Source organism: Hyperoodon ampullatus, assembly GCF_949752795.1.
Source record: "Hyperoodon ampullatus genome assembly, chromosome: X".
Lineage (NCBI taxonomy): Eukaryota > Metazoa > Chordata > Mammalia > Artiodactyla > Ziphiidae > Hyperoodon > Hyperoodon ampullatus.
In genome coordinates, this window is record NC_136913.1 from 51,525,559 (window position 1) to 51,545,696 (window position 20,138).

At 40.4% G+C, this 20,138-nt stretch overlaps 1 long non-coding RNA gene across 1 annotated transcript; it reads right to left on the reverse strand.

Annotated features, from left to right (window-relative positions):
* Positions 1-6,326: 6,326 nt before the first annotated feature.
* LOC307069507 lies at positions 6,327-9,008 on the reverse strand. Its single transcript, XR_013811499.1, has 3 exons — positions 8,883-9,008; positions 7,144-7,215; positions 6,327-6,367 (listed from the first exon to the last, which is right to left on the reverse strand). It is a non-coding gene; the product is annotated as an uncharacterized lncRNA (long non-coding RNA).
* Positions 9,009-20,138: the final 11,130 nt, after the last annotated feature.

A 20,138-nucleotide genomic window follows, 5' to 3' on the forward strand; every position in this document is an offset into this window, starting at 1 on the left:
AGAAAATTGCCAGTATCTACAATAAATGACCTTATGGATGTTACATGAATAATGACAGAATATTATGAACAAATTTATGACAATATATCCAATAACTTAAATGAAATAGAAAAATTTCTTGAGAAACGAAACTTACCCAAACTGGCATAAGATGAAATAAAAAATAAGAGTAGTTCTATATCTTTTGAAGACATTGAGTTTGATATCATAATCTTTTCCTCAAATAGCACTCCAGAAACAAATAATTAGCTGGTGAATTCTATCAAACGTTTATTAAATAAACAATAACAACCCTACCAAACCTTCTCAAAAAACAGATGAAGAGATAACTCCCACCTTGTTTTTATGAGGTCAGGAGAATCCTGAAACCAAAACCTGACAGAGACGTACCCACCCCACCCCCCAAAAAAATTCAGTAACCAATAACCCTCATTAACATAGATGTAAGGTTTTTCCACAAAATATCTGTAATCCAAATCCAACAATATATGAAAAGGACAATGCATTTTGACCAAATGAGGATTATCTCAGAAATGTAAATTTTAGCATTCAATTATCAATCAATGTAACACGTCATATCAACAGAATAAAGGAGAAAAGGAATCAACTCAATAGGTGCAGAAAGAACATCTTACAAAATTCAACATCCATATATATAAGAACTCTCAGCAAACCAGAAGTAGAGGGAAGCCCCCTCAACCTGATAAAGGCATCTATAAAAATCCTAATGTTAACATCATACTCAATGATGACATAGTTGTTGCTTTCCCCCCGACACTGGGAACATGCAAGGATGTGCACGCTCTTTTTTTCCTAAGAAAAAAACAAAAAACAAACAAAAAAAACCTGTAAATAAGTATTTAACTCTAGCTTGCTGGTTTGCTTTTCATTGTGGCACGGGTTAGCAGTTCCAAAACCATTTTTTGTATTGAAGACTTGAAGAAAAGAATAAATACATTGAGAACAATGGGAAGAAGGAGCTACAAATACAGAAAGTGAGAAGCATGCATTACATACAGCCTGCAGTTTTTGACTGGAAGTGCATGTATCAGTTTTAAAACACTGACAAAAATAAATATCCGTGTCTATGTTTTAATAGAGATAGAAACAGACAGAGATATACAAGCACACATGTGTTTTCTAAGACCCCTTAGAAAACTTAGGTCTTAGGAACTAAGACCCCTTGGAGAAATGACAGATTGCAGGGCTGGAACAGGAAAAATACAGGGGGGAGCCTGGAACATCTGATTGAATCAGCTAGGGAAGCAAGTGCTCAGGGAGTGACTGGGTCATGCCAAATTACACAGGAGTTATGATGAAGGGGCTCAGGCTAGACAAACCTGGAACAATTTGAATGTCAAAATAACTATTCATAGATTATAGTTATAGTTAGTGTTTATAACTAAACAATATATTATATCCCATTGAATAATAAAAGTACGTATGAGGCCATACTGATATAAATAAACCAGTGAACAGATAAATGAATGGGGAGGAAAAGAAAGGCCTTTCTCACCATAATATGCCAAGAAAAGGGGTAGGTGAGAAAGAGAGAGAGAGGGAGAGAGGGAGAGAGAGAAAGAAAAAGGAAGGAGGGAAGGAAGGAGGGAAAGGAAGGAAGGAAAGAAGATAGAAGGAAAGAAAATAGAATTAAGAAATCAATTGATACTAAAATTAGTAGGTGAGAGTTTGATGAAGAACAAGATATTTTCAGTCTTTGTATTTATTAATTACAAAGGAAAATAAAAACTTTATATTGGACAAACCTGGTGGAACCACCTTACCTTAGTAATCAAAATGAACATCATGAATATTGGGACAAACCAGCATCATGGACCTTTTGACCTGATGCTGAGAAAGACACATCACCTCACTGATACTCCCACCAAAAATGCATAACCCAATTTTTTTCAACATTTCTAAATGAGCTAAATAGACAGGTGGAAAACAACCCTAGCTTATTTAAAACAAAACAAAACAACAACAACAACAAAAAACCCATACCTGTGTTGTTCCTGAAAATATGTAAGATAGCTAAAGTAAAAGTTAACATTTTGAAATAATTTTAAACCCAGAAATAAGTCTGTACTAAAATAAATTAAACTGTCTCCTAGGGTGAAATATTACTACAGGAACAATAGCAAGTAATAAAAATGAAAATTTCTTGAAAATATATTTGCACTCTTTATCTTATTAGATCATCTATAATTAAGACTATCCTGGATACTTTTACACCCCAAATAGGGATAATCTTCAGATTTCACTAGTGTATAGTTATGCAGATGTTTGTGGGAGAATAAGGACACACTGGTTTTCTGAATTAGCAATCAGGCTATTGATCCCCCGAAGAAATCCTTCCAAGTGAGTAGACACACTTATAAAGGTCTCAATTTCCTTTTGAAAGAAAATGATAATAAATAGTGAAAACTGATGAGAAAAGGAAAAAATAATAAGAATACCAGTAATACCTGCTTATGAATTTACTATTGACCAGCACTTTCACATACTTTTTTTTTGATCTCACAACCAACCCTTGAGGTGGGTAGGTTTCAGTTATTCATTCCAATGAGGTTTTTATTTCCCACAAGTGCCAAGGATGCCAAGAAAAGTTTGTCCTTGGATTTGGTTTCCGTGTATTCAGAAAATAAATAAAAGTCAGGGCTTCCCTGGTGGCGCAGTGGTTGAGAGTCCGCCTGCCAATGCAGGGACGTGGGTTCGTGCCCCGGTCTGGGAGGATCCCACATGCCACGGAGCGGCTGGGCCCGTGAGCCATGGCCGCTGAGCCTGTGCGTCCGGAGCCTGTGCTCCGCAACGGGAGAGGCCACGACAGTGAGAGGCCCGCGTACCACAAAAAAAAAAAAAAAAAAAAAAGTCAAACAAGTCGTTTTACTGACTAGCTTTAGTTCAGAAATAGCATTAGACATTTCTCAAAATCCATTCTTTACAGAGGAGACAAGAAATGTCTGAAATCCACTTTGGATTCTTTTGGAATTCTTTCTGACTAAGCAGCATTTTTAGTTAAGAGAAGTGTTTCTTTGTTTTGCTCACATCCTTTGAGGAGCAAATGGGTATTGACTGTCCAGATGTAGGTGCTTTGAAAACCAGGCTGGGCTCTTGCCATTGCAACCAGACTTGCAGAACTCGGAGCTTTAGTCTCCTGTGTCTTCCTGCAAGGGTTAAATCTGAGGAGTGGTGGAATTGTTTCTCATCACCTATAGGAAGCTTCTACTTTTCCCATTATTTTACTGGTTACTGTTCTGTTGCATATTTTACAAGTAATCAACAAAATAGTTTTGGAGCCTTTGTACTTCATAATTTTTGCTTCTTTAAAACTGAGTGCTTGCTTCTCAATTAATAAGTATCTGTATTTGGGGGTGTTGGTTTAGCCTTGGGCTGGAGGCACATTCCAGTTTTATCCAGCACCTGCAGCTGCAAGCAGTATGGACATGCTTCTTCAAAATTCTGTGAGGAACTCCAGGCCAAGAAGCAGCAGCAGGTGTGACCCAGGCAGGTATCTTGCAGTTTCAGCTGAAACCTGATGACAGCCCCATCGTGGATTTTATTGTGAAGAAACGCCAGCCAAACCCAAATGGAGTGACACTGCACAAAATAAGTGGCCTAAACTCTTCTAAAATGTCAAGAGCAAGAAACTAAAAGAAAGGGGGTAGAACTGTTCCCTATTGAAGGAGTAAGTGCTAGGTATGAACCTGGGCTGGATCTTGAACTAGGAAATATTAACTATAAAGGACATTATTCGGACAATTGATGAAATTGGATTATGGACTGCATATATGTGTGTGTATGTGTATGCCTATAATTATATGAGCCTGGAGAAGGATATAGACTAAGTTGTTAACATTGGTTATTTGGGGAAAAGTGGGGGTTGAGGATGAAGGGGGAAAATACCACACTTTACTTATTTTTCTTTTAACTTTATTGGAGTAGAGTTGCTTTACAATGTTGTGTTAGTTTCTGCTGTACAGCAAAGTGAATCAGTTTTACGTATACATATATCCCCTCTGTTTTTAGATTTCTTTCCCATTTAGGTCACCACTGAGCACTGGGTAGAGTTCTCTGTGCTATACAGTAGGTTCTCATTAGTTATATATTTTATACACAGTAGTGTATATATGTTAACCCCAATCTCCCAATTCACCCCACCTCTCCTTCCCCCCCTTGGTATCCATACGTTTATTTTCTACATCTGTGTCTCTATTTCTGCTTTGCAAATAAGTTCATCTGTACCATTTTTCTAGATTCCACATATAAGCGATATTATACGATATTTGTTTTTCTCTTTCTGACTTACTTCACTCCGTATGAGTCTCTAGGTCTATCCACGTCTCTGCAAATGGCACCATTTCATTCTTTTTTATGGCTGAGGAACATTCCATTGTATATATGTACCACATCTTCTTTATCCATTCCTGATGGACATTTAGGTTGCTTCAAAATTAAATTATATTTAAATTCTATTTCATTATTACAAAATAAAAACTGTTTTCAAGGTACCATATTCAACATTTCTTCCCTTCTTTAGTGGACTCAATGAAGGAGGTTAACAACAGCATTCAGGAGCAGAAGGCACCACCATGAAGTGGTTGCGAGCCACGGACACTGTATAGCAAGCAACAGATGGCACAGAGCACTTAAGAACAGTTCAGACCGGGTTCAGAGCTCAGACGCCCTACTTGCTCACCAGTTGTGTGACCTCAAGACAAATTCTTCAGGCCCTCCGAGCCCACTCTTCTCTAAAATAGGCAAGCAGTCCCTTCTAGAGCGTCCATGTGAGGAATAAATAGGTTATTGTATGTATCATGGCTGGCACATGGAAAGCATTGGCCACATGGCAGTGTTTTGTTTTATGATGCTTACAAAGCTTCAGAGAATTTTAGAGGACAGATCAGGTGGAAAGTTAATCATTTACCTTCCAGGGAGAGTCTCTTAGGGTTCAGGACAGGAGCAATGCTTCAGACTCCTGTGACTTTGGACTCCAGCCACAATTCAGAAACCTGGAAATAAAGAGGTCCATTGTGTGTTAGTCTTTCTCAGCCCAGAAATTAAAGTAATAACCCCCTTGCCTCAGGGCAATGGGTACAACTGCAAAGTTAGCAGAAGACACTTCTGATTTAATCTCAGTATCACCACTCCAGCTAGTGATACCCCACACCTCACCAAAAGCACCCAACATTTCTTCACTTCCACAATCACTGTCTGTGAATTGCAGCTTCTATCCAGTGCACATCATGGTCCCCTAAGTGTCATACCTTTATTCCGGCTAACTTACTCTCTCTTTCAGGGGAGGAAGAACCTCATGGTTGTCTAATCTTAACCCAAGAACTTCCCCTGCCTCACTCTGATCTCCTTGAAACTTTTTTTTTTTTTTTTTTTTTACAAGGCCCAGACATAGAAGTCTCTGCAGGCGGGTCATATCTTAAGAGAGTACCGGGATATTTTCAAGCTGGTTATGCACTCACCACTTCCCAAGAGCTTATAGAAACCAATCTCCTTCCTGAAGTCAAGTCAGCACAACTAGCTAAACTTAGAGACTTGACTCGGGCCAGTCAGCTAGCAAGGGATAAAAGGGCTAACATAGACATGGCAGCAGATAAACCTTTGGGGTGCTTCATGATTTTTGTCATGCTATGGAAACAACACTTTTAACTTTTATGTCAGATGTCTTGTTCCTTCCCAAGAATTTAGATGTGATTAATCTGGAAGTTCATACTAGGGAACAAACCGGTGAGGCAAAAGGAAACGTTTTGGCTGACCACTACGCTAAAGAGGCTGCCCTCACTCAAGTTTGATCGGTTCAAGTTAAAGACAATCTGGTTAACTCTGGATCATTTCTTTGAAACCTTGCGCAAACTTCAATCACAAGCCCCAGACTCTTGTAAAAATACATTGGGAGAAATCTGGACACGACTCCCAATTACGTGGATTATGGAGACACCTAGATGGCTGCTTGGTCTCTCTAAACACTCTAAAATGGAGCTTGGTGAAAAAATTTGCACACCATGGCCTACCACAGTGAAGCAACTTGAAAATCATTCTGGGACATCATAGGGAAATTTTTAATCGGTTGGCAGAGGGATGTCCCCAGTGCCTGTTGTACCTGCTTGCCACTCTAAATTCCAGCTTCTGTGAAAGGACTAAAATCAGAGATTTAAGAGGATGTAAGAAATCTTACCTTTGCTGGTTTCTCTGTTGCAAGCGGGAACCACGTCATGTGTATATCCATGTATTCAGTCATTTACTCAACAAATACTTGCTGAGCACCTAATGTTTGTGTCTCATCCTGTTCTGGGAAGTAGAGATAGAGTGGTGAGCGAGAGAGACCAAGTTCCTGCTCTCGGAAATTTACATTCTGTTAGGGGGAGAAAATAAAACATAAACACAAGACACACTTTCAGACAAATGGGTAAAGGGATGGAAAGTGACTAGTTATCTCACTATACTTAGGGGGTTGAGGGACATGTGACATTTGAACTCAGTGCTAAATGACAAGAAGGAGACAGCCATATGAAAATCTGAAGAATTAATTGCCAGGTGTCTGAGAAGGGAGTGAGTTTGGTGTGTTTTACAAACAGAACAAGATCCCATGTGGTGATTCTGTAGTGAACATAGTGGAGAGTGGTTGGGGATGAGGTCCAAGAAATAGTCAGGTATCTGATGACTCACGGCCTTGTAGGCCAAGGAGATGGATTGAATTTTATTCTTAGAGTAAAGAGAAGCCATTATAGGATTTTATGCCAGCAAGTGATAGGAGCCAATCTGGGCTTTGGGACGGTCACACTGTCTGCTTTGTGGAGAGCAGATTGTTCCTGGCCATAGCAGATATTGCCACTTGCCCACACCAACAGTCATTATCCCCTCCCTCATTTCTTGCCAGCCACTTTGCTGTCTGGAACAAAATATTACATTCAAAATTGTTGGAAGTGATTCCTGGGAATGCAGCTTAAGTGGAATTTACTCAGTGAGAAGAGCTCCTATTTTTGCCTTTTGCATTACTATTTTCTTCAGGTACACAACTTTGGCTGGAATTTGGCATGATGGCTGGAATTCTAGTGGCCACTTTGGATCATGATGGGACCCTGAGGCTTGAATCCATGTGCACAGGTGGTGGAAGAGAAAGATCGTTACCTGGGTCCCTCATGACTTTATGGAGCCTTCATAACTGCCCTGGACTGGCAATCTCCTGGAGTGGCAAATCTTCTTTTATGTGAGAGAGAAAGGAAAAAACAACTTTTTATTTGCTTTAGCCATTATTGTGCACAGCCAAAGCCACTCAATACTGATACAAGAGTGGAATCAAGGAGTCCAGTCTAGGAAGCTATTATAGTAATCCAGGCAAGAGAAGAGGGTGCCTTTGGGTGAGAGTGATAGCCTTGGATTTGGGGAACAGTGATCTAATGCTAGATATAACCTGAAGGTAGAATCAATAGGATAATGTCAAAGATTGGATGTATGGTGAATGACGGTAGCATTTACTGAGACAGGGGAGACGTAGAGAGCAGTAAACTGTGTGGAAAATCAAGAGTTCTATTTTGAACTTGCCAATTCCCTGATGTCTTGTCTATGGGGGATGCTGGGGAGGCACTTAGATATGGTAGAGGTAGAGTGAGAGGTAAAGATTTGGAAGTTATGAGGATAGTATTTTTTTTATCTGTAAACACTTTATTTTGTATCTCTTAAAGATAAGGGCTAAATTCTTCCTCCTAAATATCAAACCCATCCACTTCCCTCCAAATCCCATTATCACCATTCTAGTTTCAGACCATCGCTGTCTTGTGCACAAATTACTTACATGACATTCTAGCTTGCCTTTCTTCCTTTGGGCTTGTTTACACTCCAATCTACTCTCTACACTGGAGTGTTCCAACTTTTTCTTCTCTTCAACAGTATTACTGAAATTTTTAAAATATGCACCCTAATATGTGCATATTTACTAACCACATATATTTAGTAATACATTCTAATATGCAAGGACATAATAAAGTTGTTGATTGCTTCCTGTCTTGTTCTCACCCCCTCCCCCTTTTATCATTTGGGGGAGTGGAGTGTGTGAAGAGAGTGCAGCAGGAAGCTGAGAGGCTGAAGTGGGTGGGTTCCTATGTCCTTGGGACCTTGCTTTCCTAAGCCCAGCATCTCAGATCAAGTCGACAACAGGGCACCAACCAATGTCCTGGAAGTTTCAGCCAGCCTGTGTAAAGAATTGTCCCCAATGATGATTAAACTAGAGTGGGACATGACCACCAGGTGGAACCACAACACAAATGAGACAAAGATGGACTTGGTTCTCAGTCAGATGCCCAAATCCCTGGCTGCCTAGCTCTGCCAAGTTCCACTGTAATGCATTGGATGTTTTTTCGTTTTGTTTTGTTTAGTTTTGTTTTTGTATTTTTTTTGGCTGCACTGGGTCTTCGTTGCTGTGTGCGGGCTTCCTCTCATTGTGGCGAGCTGTGGCTACCCTTCGTTGAGGTGCGCGGGCTTCTCCATGCAGTGGCTTCTCTTGTTGTGGAGCACGGGCTCTAGGCACACAGGCGTCAGTAGTTGTGGCCCACGGGCTTAGTTCCTCCACAGCATGTGGGATCTTCCCAGACCAGGGCTCGAACCCGTGTCCCCTGCATCGGCAGGCGGACTTTTAATCACTGCACCACCAGGGAAGTCCCCGGGTTGTTGTTGTTTTTTAAAAAAAACTCCATTTTGTCAGGATTTTACTGTGCACAGTGAAATAGAAATCTTAAAGAAATGAGATTTAAAAATATAAACAATTTTACAAGTTCCTTTCTACAACTGAATGGACTTCAACATACAGTTCCTTGGTACACACACACACACACACACACACACACAATTGCATTGTAAATAATGTTTAATACCTTTCATTTTTAATAGTTTTCATTTATTTATTTGGCTGCTTGAGATCTTAAGTTGCAGTACTTCGGCTCTTCGTTGAGGCATGTGGGATCTTTCGTTGTGGCACGGGCTTCTCTCTAGTGGTGGCGTGTGGGTTTTTCTCTCTGTAGTTATGGCTGCGGGCTCCAGGGCGCGTGGACTCTGTAGTTTGCGGCATGCAGGCTCTCTCATTGAAGCGCACGAGTTCGGTAGTTGTGGCATGCAGGCTTACTTGTCCCGTGCTCCCGGGATCTTAGTTTCCCAACCAGGGATCGAACCCGCGTCCCCTGCATTGGAAGGCGGATTCTTTACCAGCAGGGAAGTCACTCATTTTCAATAATTTTAAAACCTATTTATTTTTTATTATTTAATAATTTACATTATTAATACTTTTTTAACATCTTCACTGGAGTGTGATTGCTTTACAATATTATGTTAGTTTCTGCTGTATAACAAAGAGAATCAGCTATGAGTACACATATATCCCCATATCTCCTCCCTCTTGCGTCTCCCTCCCACGCTCACGATCCCACCCCTCTAGGTGTTCACAAAGCACCGAGCTGATCTCCCTGTGCTATGTGGCTGCTTCCCTCTAGCTATCTCTTCTACATTTGGTAGTGTATATATGTCCATGCCACTCCCTCACTTCGTCCCAGCTTACCCTTCCCCATCCCTGTGTCCTCAAATCCATTCTCTACATTTGCATCTTTATTCCTGTCCTGCCCCTAGGTTCTTCAGAACCGTTTTTTTTTTAGATTCCATACATATGTGTTAGCATACGGTATATGTTTTTCTCTTTCCAACTTACTTCATGCTGTATGACAGACTCTAGGTCCATCCACCTCACTACAAAAAACTCAATTTCGTTTCTTACTATGGCTGAGTAATATTCCATTGTACATATGTGCCACATCTTCTTTATCCATTCATCTGTCAATGGACACTTAGGTTGCTTCCAAGTCCTGGCTATTGTAAACAGAGCTGCAATGAACATTGTGGTACATGACTCTTTTGGAATTATGGTTTCCACAGGGTATATGCTCAGTTGTGGGATTGCTGGGTCGTGTGGTTGCTCTATTTTTAGTTTTTTGAGGAACCTCCATACTGTTCTCCGTAGTGGCTGTATCAATTTACATTCCCACCAACAGTGCAAGAGGGTTCCCTTTTCTCCACACCCTCCCCAGCATTTATTGTTTGTAGATTTTTTGATGATGGCCATTCTGACCAGTGTGAGGTGATACCTCATTGTAGTTTTGATGTGCATTTCTCTAATGACTAGTGATGTTGAACATCTTTTCATGTGTTTGTTGGCAACCTGTATTTCTTCTTTGGAGAACTGTCTGTTTAGGTCTTCTGCCCATTTTTGGATTGGGTTGTTTGTTTTCTTGATACTGTGCTGCATGAGCTGCTTGTATATTTTGGAGATTAATCCTCTGTCAGTTGCTTCGTTTGCAAATATTTTCTCCCATTCTGAGGGTTGTCTTTTGAGCTTGTTTATGGTTTCCTTTGTTGTGCAGAAGATTTTAAGTGTCATTAGGTCCCAATTGTTTATTTTTGTTTTTATTTCCATTTCTCTAGGAGGTGGGTCAAAAAGGATCTTCCTGTGATATATGTCATAGCGTGTTCTGCCTTATATTTTCCTCTAAGAGTTTCATACTGTCTGGCCTTACATTTATTTCTTTAATCCATTTTGAGTTTATTTTTGTGTACGGTGTTAGGGAGTGTTTTAATTTCATTCCTTTACATGAAGCTGTCCAGTTTTCCCAGGACCAATTATTGAAGAGGCTGTCTTTTCTCCATAGTACATTCTTGCCTCTTTTGTCAAAGACAAGATGACCATATGTGCGTGGGTTTATCTCTGGGCTTTCTATTCTGTTCCACTCCTCTATATTTCTGTTTTTGTGCCAGTACCATACTGTCTTGATTACTGTAACTTTGTAGTATAGTCTGAAGTCAGGGGGCCTGAATCCTCCAGCTCCGTTTTTCTTTCTCAAAATTGCTTTGGCTATTCGGGGTCTTTTGTGTTTCCATACAAATTGTGAAATTTTTTGTTTTAGTTCTGTGAAAAATGCCATTGGTAGTTTGATAGGGATTGCATTGAGTCTGTAGATTGCTTCGGGTAGTATAGTCATTTTCACAGTGTTGATTCTTCCAACTCAAGAGCATTGTATATCTCTCAATCTGTTTGTATCATCTTTAATTTCTTTCATCTGTGTCTCATAGTTTTCTGCATACAGGTCTTTTGTCTCCTTACATAGGTTTATTCCTAGGTATTTTATTCTTCTGTTGCAATGGTAAATGGGAGTTTTTTCTTAATTTCTCTTTCATATTTTTCATCATTAGTGTATAGGAATGCAAGAGATTTCTGTGCCTTAATTTTGTATCCTGCTACTTTACCAAATTAACTCTAGTAGTTTTCTGGTAGCACCTTTACGATTCTCTATGTACAGTATCATGTCATCTGCAAACAGTGACAGTTTTACTCCTTTTCTGATTTGGATTCCTTTTATTTATTTTTCTTGTCTGACTCCAAAACTACGTTGAATAATACTGCTGAGCGTCAGCAAACTTGTCTTGTTCCTGATCTTAGTGGAAATGTTTTCAGTTTTCACCACTGAGAATGATGTTGGCTGTGGGTTTGTCATATATTGCCTTTATTAGGCTGAGTTAAGTTCCCTCTATGCCTATTTTCTGGACGGTTTTTATCATCAGTGGGTGTTGAATTTTGTCAAAAGCTTTTTCTCATCTATTGAGATTAACATATGCTTTTTATCCTTCAATTTGTTAATATGGTGTATCACATTGATTGATTTGCATATTTTGAAGAATCCTTGCATTCCTGGGATAAACCCCACTTGATCATGGTGTATGATACTTTTAATGTGCTGTTGGATTCTGTTTGCTAGTATTTAGTTGAGGATTCTCGCATCTATGTTCATCAGTGATATTGGCCTGTAGTTTTCCTTTTCTGTAACATCTTTGTCTGGCTTTGGTATCAGGGTGATGGTGGCCTCATAGAATGAGTTTGGGAGTGTTCCTCCCGCTGCTATATTTAGGAAGAGTTTGAGAAGGATAGATGTTAGCTCTTCTCTAAATGTTTGACAGAATTCGCCTGTGAAGCCATCTGGTCCCAGGCTTTTGTTTGTTGGAAGATTTTTAATCACATTTTCAATTTCAGTGCTTATGAGGGATCCATTTATACTTTCTATTTCATCCTGGTTCAGCTCTCGGGAGGTTGTGCTTTTCTAAGAATTGTGCCATTTATTCCAGTGTCCATTTTATTGGCATATAGTTACTTGTAGGAATTTCTCATGATACATTGTATTTCTGCAGTGTCAGGTTTTTCCTGTCCTAATTCTGTTGAATTGAGTCTTCTCCCTTTTTTCTATGATGAGTCTGGCTAATGGTAAATCAATTTTGTTTATCTTGTCAAGGAGCGAGCTTTTTTTTTTTTATTGACCTACGCTATCGTTTCCTTCATTTCTTTTTCATTTATATCGGATTGGATCTTTTTTTTTTTTACATCTTTATTGGAGTATAATTGCTTTACAGTGGTGTGTTGGTTTCTGTTTATAACAAAGTGAATCAGTTATACATATACATTTCCCATATCTCTTCCCTCTTGCATCTCCCTCCCTCCCACCCTCCATATCCCACCCCTCTAGGTGGCCACAAACCACTGAGGTGATCTCCCTGTGCTATGCGGCTGCTTCCCACTAGCTATCTATTTTACGTTTGGTAGTGTATATATGTCCATGCCTCTCTCTCACTTTGTCACAGCTTACCCTTCCCCCTCCCCATATCCTCAAGTCCGGCTGGGCCCATGAGCCATGGCCGTTGAGCCTGCACGTCCGGAGCCTGTGCTCCATAACGGGAGAGGCCACAACAGTTAGAGGCCCGCATACTGCAAAAAAAAAAAAAAAAACAAAAAAAAAAACAAAAACTTCTCTCGGATTGGATCTTTATGATTTCTTCCCTTCTGCTAACTTTGGGGGTTTTTTGTTCTCCTTTCTCTAACTGCTTTAGGTGAAAGGTTAGGTTGTTTATTTGAGATGTCTCTTGAGGTAGGACTGTACTGATATAAACGTTCCTCTTAGAACTGCTTTTGCTGCGTCCTATAGGTTTGGGGTCATCGTGTTTTCATTGTCATTTGTTACTAGGTAATTTTGATTTCCTCTTTGATTGATTCAGGGATCTCTTGGTAATTTACTAGTGTATTGTTTAGCCTCCATGTGTCCGTATTTTTTACAGTTTCTTTCCTGTAATTGATATCTAGCCTCACAGTGTTGTGGTCGGTAAAGATACCTGATACGATTTCAATTTTCTTAAATATACCAAGGCCTGATTTGTGACCTAAGATACAATCTGTCCCGGAGAATGTTCCATGAGCACTTGAGAACTGTTTTCTGTTGTTTTTGGATGGAATGTCCTATAAATATCAATTAAGTCCATCTTGTTTAATGTGTCATTTAAAGCTTGTCTTTCCTTATTTATTTTCATTTTGCATGATCTGTCCATTGGTCAAAGTGGGGTGTTAAAGTCCCCTACTATTATTGTGTTACTGTCAATTTCCCCTTTAATGGCTGTTAACATTTGCCTTATGTATTGTGGTGCTCCTATATTGGGGGCATAAATATTTACAATTGTTATATCTTCTTCTTGGATCGATCCCTTGATCATTAAGTAGTGTCCTTCTTTGTCTCTTCTAATAGTCTTTATTTTAAAGTCTATGTTGTCTGATATGAGAATTGCTACTCCAGCTTTCTTTTGATTTCCATTTGCATGGAATATCTTTTTCCATCCCCTCACTTTCACTCTGTATTATGTGTCCCTAGGTCTGAAGTGGGTTTCTTGTAGGCAGCATACATATGCATCCTGTGTTTGTATCCATTCAGCCATATGCCTTTTGGTTGGAGCATTTAATCCACTCACATTTAAGGTAATTATCAATATGTATGCTCCTGTTACCATTTTTTTTTAACTGTTTTGGGTTTCTTATTGTCAGGGTTTTTCTCCTCTTTGATTCCTGTCTAGAGAAGTTCCTTTAGCATTTGTTGTAAAGCTAGTTTGGTGATCCTGAATTCTTTTAGCTTTTGCTTGTCTGTAAAGGTTTTGATTTCTCCATCGCATCTGAATGAGATTCTTGCTGGGTAATCTTGGTTGTAGGTTTTTCCTTTTCATAACTTTAAATATCTGCTGCTATAGGTTGGAAGATGGCGGAAGAGTAAGACGCGGAGATCACCTTCCTCCCCACAGATACACCAGAAATTCATCTACACGTGGAACAACTCCTACAGAACACCTACTGAACGCCGGCAGAAGACCTCAGACCCCCGAAAAGGCAAGAAACTCCCCACGTACCTGGGTAGGGCAAAAGAAAAAAGAATAAACAGAGACAAAAGGATAGGGACAGGACGTGCACCAGTGGAGGGAGCCGTGAAGGAGGAAAGGTTTCCACACACTAGGAAGCCCCTTCGCGGGCGGAGACTGCGGGTGACGGGTGGGGGGAAGCTTCGGAGTAGCGGAGGAGAGCACAGCAACAGGGGTGTGGAGGGCAAAGTGGATAGATTCCCGCAAAGAGGATCAGTGCCGACCGGCACTCACCAGCCTGAGACGCTTGTCTGCTAGGCCGCCGGGGCGGACAAGGCTGGGAGCTGAGGCTCGGGCTTCAGTCGGAGAGCAGGGAGAGGACTGGGGTTGGCGGCATGAACACAGCCTGAAGGGGTTAGTGCACCACGGCTAGCCGGGAGGGAGTCCGGGAAAATGTCTGGACCTGCCGAAGAGGCAAGAGACTTTTTCTTCCCTCTTTGTTTCCTGGTGCGCAAGGAGAGGGGATCAAGAGCGCTGCTTAAAGGAGCTCCAGACATGGGCGCGAGCCGCGGCTAAAAGTGTGGACCCCAGACACGGGCGTGGGACGCCGGGGCTGCTGCTGCTGCTGCCGCCGCCAAGAGGCCTGTGTGCGCATGCAGGTCACTGTCCACGCCCCCTTTCTGGGGAGCCTGTGCAGCCCGCCACTACCGGGGTCCCGGCATCCAGGGACGGCTTCCCCGGGAGAGCGCACGGCGCGCCTCGGGCTGGTGAAACGTGACTCCGGCCTCCGCCACCACAGGCTCGCCCCACACTCCATACCCCTCCCTCCCCCCGGCCTGAGTGAGCCAGAGTCCCCGAAGCAGCTGCTCCTTTAACCCCGTCCTGTCTGAGCGAAGAACAGACGCCCTCCGGCAATCTACACGCAGAGCCTGGGCCAAATCCAAAGCTGAGACCCGGGAGCTGTGAGAATAAAGAAGAGAAAGGGAAGTCTCTCCCAGCAGCCTCAGTAGCAGTGGATTAAAGCTCCACAATCAACTTGATGTACCCTGCAATTGTGGAATACGTGAATAGACAACGAATCATCCCAAATTGAGGAGGTGGACTTTGAGAGCAAGATTCATGATTTTTTCCCCCTTTTCCTCTTTTTGTGAGTGTGTATGTGTATGCTTCTGTGTGAGATTTTGTCTGTACAGCTTTGCTTCCCCAATTTGTCCTAGGGTTCTATCCGTCCGTTTTTTATTTTAATAACTTTATTTATTTTATCTTTATTTTATTTTACTTTAACTTTTCTTCCTTCCTTCCCTCGTTCCTTCCTTCCTTCCTTCTGTCCTTCCCTCCTTTAGACAACGAATCATCCCAAATTGAGGATGTGGACTTTGAGAGCAAGATTTATGATTTTTTCCCCATTTTCCTCTTTTTGTAAATGTGCATGTGTATGCTTCTTTGTGAGATTTTCTCTGTATAGCTTTGCTTCCACCATTTTTCCCAGGGTTCTATCCGTCTGGTTTTTTTGTTTGTTTTTCTTTCCTTTCTCAATAATTATTTTTATATTAATAACTAATATATTTTATCACACTTTATTCTATTTTACTTTATCTTCTATCTTTTTTTCCTACCTTCCCTCCTCCCTCCCTCCTTTCTTTCTTTCTTTCCTTCCTTCTCTCTTTCTTTCTTTCTTTCTTTCCACTTCTACTATTTCTTTCTTTCTACTTTTTCGCCCTTTTATTCTGAGCCGTGTGGATGAATGGTTCTTGGTGCTGCAGCCAGGAGTCAGTGCTGGGCCTCTGAGGTGGGAGAGCCAACTTCAGGAGACTGGTCCACAAGACACCTCCCAGCTCCACATAATATCAAATGGCTAAAATCTCCCAGAGATCTCCATCTCAACACCAGCACCCAGCTTCACGCAATGACCAGCAAGCTACAGTGCTGGACACCCTATGCCAAACAACTAGCAAGAGAGGAATACAACCCCACCCATTAGCAGAGAGGCTGCCTAAAATCATAATAAGTCCACAGACACCCAAAAACACACCACCAGACGTGGACCTGCCCACCAAAAGACAAAATCCAGCCTCATCCACCAGAACACAGGCACCAGTCCCCTCTACCAGGAAGCCTACGCCACCCACTGAACCAACCTTAGCCACTGGGGACAGACACCAAAAACAAAAGGAACTACGAACCTGCAGCCTGCAAAAAGGAGACCCCAAACACAGTAACATAAGCAAAATGAGAAGACAGAAAAACACACAGCAGGTGAAGGAGCAAGACAAAAACCCACCAGACCTAACAAATGAAGAGGAAACAGGCAGTCTACCTGAAAAAGAATTCAGAATGATGATAGTAAAGATGATCCAAAACCTTGGAAATAGAATAGACAAAATGACAGAAACAGTTAACAAGGACCTAGAAGAACTAAAGGTGAATCAAGCAACGATGAGCAACACAATAAATGAAATTAAAAATACTCTAGATGGGATCAATAGCAGAATAACTGAGGCAGAAGAACGGATAAGTGACGTGGAAGATAAAATAGTGGAAATAACTGCTGCAGAGCAGAAGAAAGAAAAAAGAATGTAAAGAACTGAGGACAGTCTCAGAGACCTCTGGGACAACATTAAACGCACCAACATTCGAATTATAGGGGTTCCAGAAGAAGAAGAGAAAAAGAAATGGACTGAGAAAATATTTGAAGAGATTATAGTTGAAATCTTCCCTAATACGGGAAAGGAAATAGTTAATCAAGTCCAGGAGGCACAGAGAGTCCCATACAGAATAAATCCAAGGAGAAATACGCCAAGACACATATTAATCAAACTGTCAAAAATTAAACACAAAGAAATCATATTAAAAGCAGCAAGGGAAAAACAACAAATAACACACAAGGGAATCCCCATAAGGTTAACAGCTTATCTCTCAGCAGAAACTCTACAAGCCAGACTGGACTGCCAGGACATATTTAAAGTCATGAAGGAGAAAAAACTGCAAACGAGATTACTCTACCCAGCAAGGATCTCATTCAGATTTGATGGAGAAATTAAAACCTTTACAGACAAGCAAAAGCTGAGAGAGTTCAGCACCATCAAACCAGCTTTACAACAAATGCTAAAGGAACTTCTCTAGGCAGGAAACAGAACAGAAGGAAAATACCTATAATAACGAACCCAAAACAATTAAGAAAATGGGAATAGGAACATACATATTGATAATTACCTTAAATGTAAATGGACTAAATGCCCCCACCAAAAGACACAGATTGGCTGAATGGATACAAAAACAAGACCCATATATATGCTGTCTACAAGAGACCCATTTCAGACCTAGAGACACATACAGACTGAAAGTAAGGGTATGGAAAAAGATATTCCATGCAAATGGAAATCAAAAGAAAGCTGGAGTAGCAATTCTCGTATCAGACAAAATAGACTTTAAAATAAAGACTATTAGAAGAGACAAAGAAGGACACTACTTAATGATCAAGGGATCGATCCAAGAAGAAGATATAACAATTGTAAATATTTATGCACCCAACATAGGAGCACCTCAATACATAGGGCAAATACTAACAGCCATAAAAGGGGAAATCGACGGTGACACACTCAGAGTAGGGGACTTCAACACCCCACTTTCACCAATGGACAGATCATCCAAAATGAAAATAAATAAGGAAACACAAGCTTTAAATGACACATTAAACAAGATGGACTTAATTGATATTTATAGGACATTCCATCCAAAAACAACACAATACACATTTTTCTCAAGTGCTCATGGAACATTCTCCAGGATAGATCATATCTTGGGTCACAAAACAAGCCTTGGTAAATTTAAGAAAACTGAAATGGTATCAAGTGTCTTTTCCGACCACAATGCTATGAGACTAGATATCAATTACAGGAAAAGATCTGTATAGAATACAAACACATGGAGGCTGAACAATACACTACTTAATAACGAAGTGATCACTGAAGAAATCAGAGAGGAAGTAAAAAAATACCTAGAAAAAAATGACAATGGAGACACGACGACCCAAAACAAATGGGATGCAGCAAAAGCAGTTCTAAGAGGGGAAGATTATAGCAATACAATCCCACGTTAAGAAACCGGAAACATCTCGAGTAAACAATCTGACCTTGCAACTAAAGCAATTAGAGGAAAAAGAAGAAAAATCCCCCAAAGTTAGCAGAAGGAAAGAAATCATAAAGATCACATCAGAAATAAATCAAAAAGAAATGGAGGAGACGATAGCAAAGATCAATAAAGCCAGAAGCTGGTTCTTTGACAAGATAAACAAAATTGATAAACCATTAGCCAGACTCATCAAGAAAAAAAGGGAGAAGACTCAAATCAATAGAATTAGAAATGAAAAAGGAGAAGTAACAACTGATGCTGCAGAAATACAAAAGATCATGAGAGATTACTACAGGAAACTCTATGCCAATAAAATGGACAACCTGGAAGAAATGGACAAATTCTTAGAAATTCACAACCTGCCAAGACTGAATCAGGAAGAAATAGAAAATATGAACAGACCAATCACAAGCAGTGAAATTGAAACTGTGATTAAAAATCTTCCAACAAACAAAAGCCCAGGACCAGATGGCTACACAGGCGGATTCTATGAAACCTTTAGAGAAGAGCTAACACCTATCCTTCTCAAACTCTTCCAAAATATAGCAGAGGGAGGAGCACTCCCAAACTCATTCTACGAGGCCACCATCACCTTGATACCAAAACCAGACAAGGATGTCACAAAGAAAGAAAACTGCAGGCCAATATCACTGATGAACATAGATGCAAAAATCCTCAACAAAATACTAGCAAACAGAATCCAACAGCACATTAAAAGGATCATACACCATGATCAAGTGGGGTTTATTCCAGGAATGCAAGGATTCTTCAATAAACGCAAATCAATCAACGTGATACACCACATTAACAAACTGAAGGAGAAAAACCATATGATCATCTCAAGAGATGCAGAGAAAGCTTTCGACAAAATTCAACACCCATTTATGATAAAAACCCTGCAGAAAGTAGGCATAGAAGGAACTTTCCTCAACATAGTAAAGGCCATATATGACAAACCCACAGCCAACATCGTCCTCAATGGTGAAAACCTGAAACCATTTCCACTAAGATCAGGAACAAGACAAGGCTGCCCACTCTCACCACTCTTATTCAACATAGTTTTGGACGTTTTAGCCACAGCAAAGAGAGAAGAAAAGGAAATAAAAGGGATCCAAATTGGAAAAGAAGAAGTAATGCTGTCACTGTTTGCAGATGACATGATTCTATACAGAGAGAATCCTTAAGATGCTACCAGAAAACTACTAGAGCTAATCAATGAATTTGGTAAAGTAGCGGGATACAAAATTAATGCACAGGAATCTCTGGCATTCCTGTACACTAATGATGAAAAATCTGAAAGTGAAATCAAGAAAACACTCCTATTTACCACTACAACACAAAGAATAAAATATCTAGGAATAAACCTACCTAAGGAGACAAAAGACCTGTATGCAGAAAATTATAAGACACTGATGAAAGAAACTAAAGATGATACAAATAGATGGAGAGATATACCATGCTCCTGGATTGGAAGAATCAACATTGTGAAAATGACTCTACTACCCAAAGCAATCTACACATTCAATGCAATCCCCATGAAACTACCACTGGCATTTTTCACAGAACTAGAACAAAAAAATTCACAACTTGTATGGAAAAACAAAAGACCTGGAATAGCCAAAGCAATCTTGAGAAGGAAAAACGGAGCTGGAGGAATCAGGCTCCCTGACTTCAGACTATACTACAAAGCTAAAGTAATCAAGACAGTGTGGTACTGGCACAAAAACAGAAAGATAGATCCATGGAAGAGGATAAAAAGCCCAGAGATAAGCCAACGCACATATGGTCAACTTATCTTT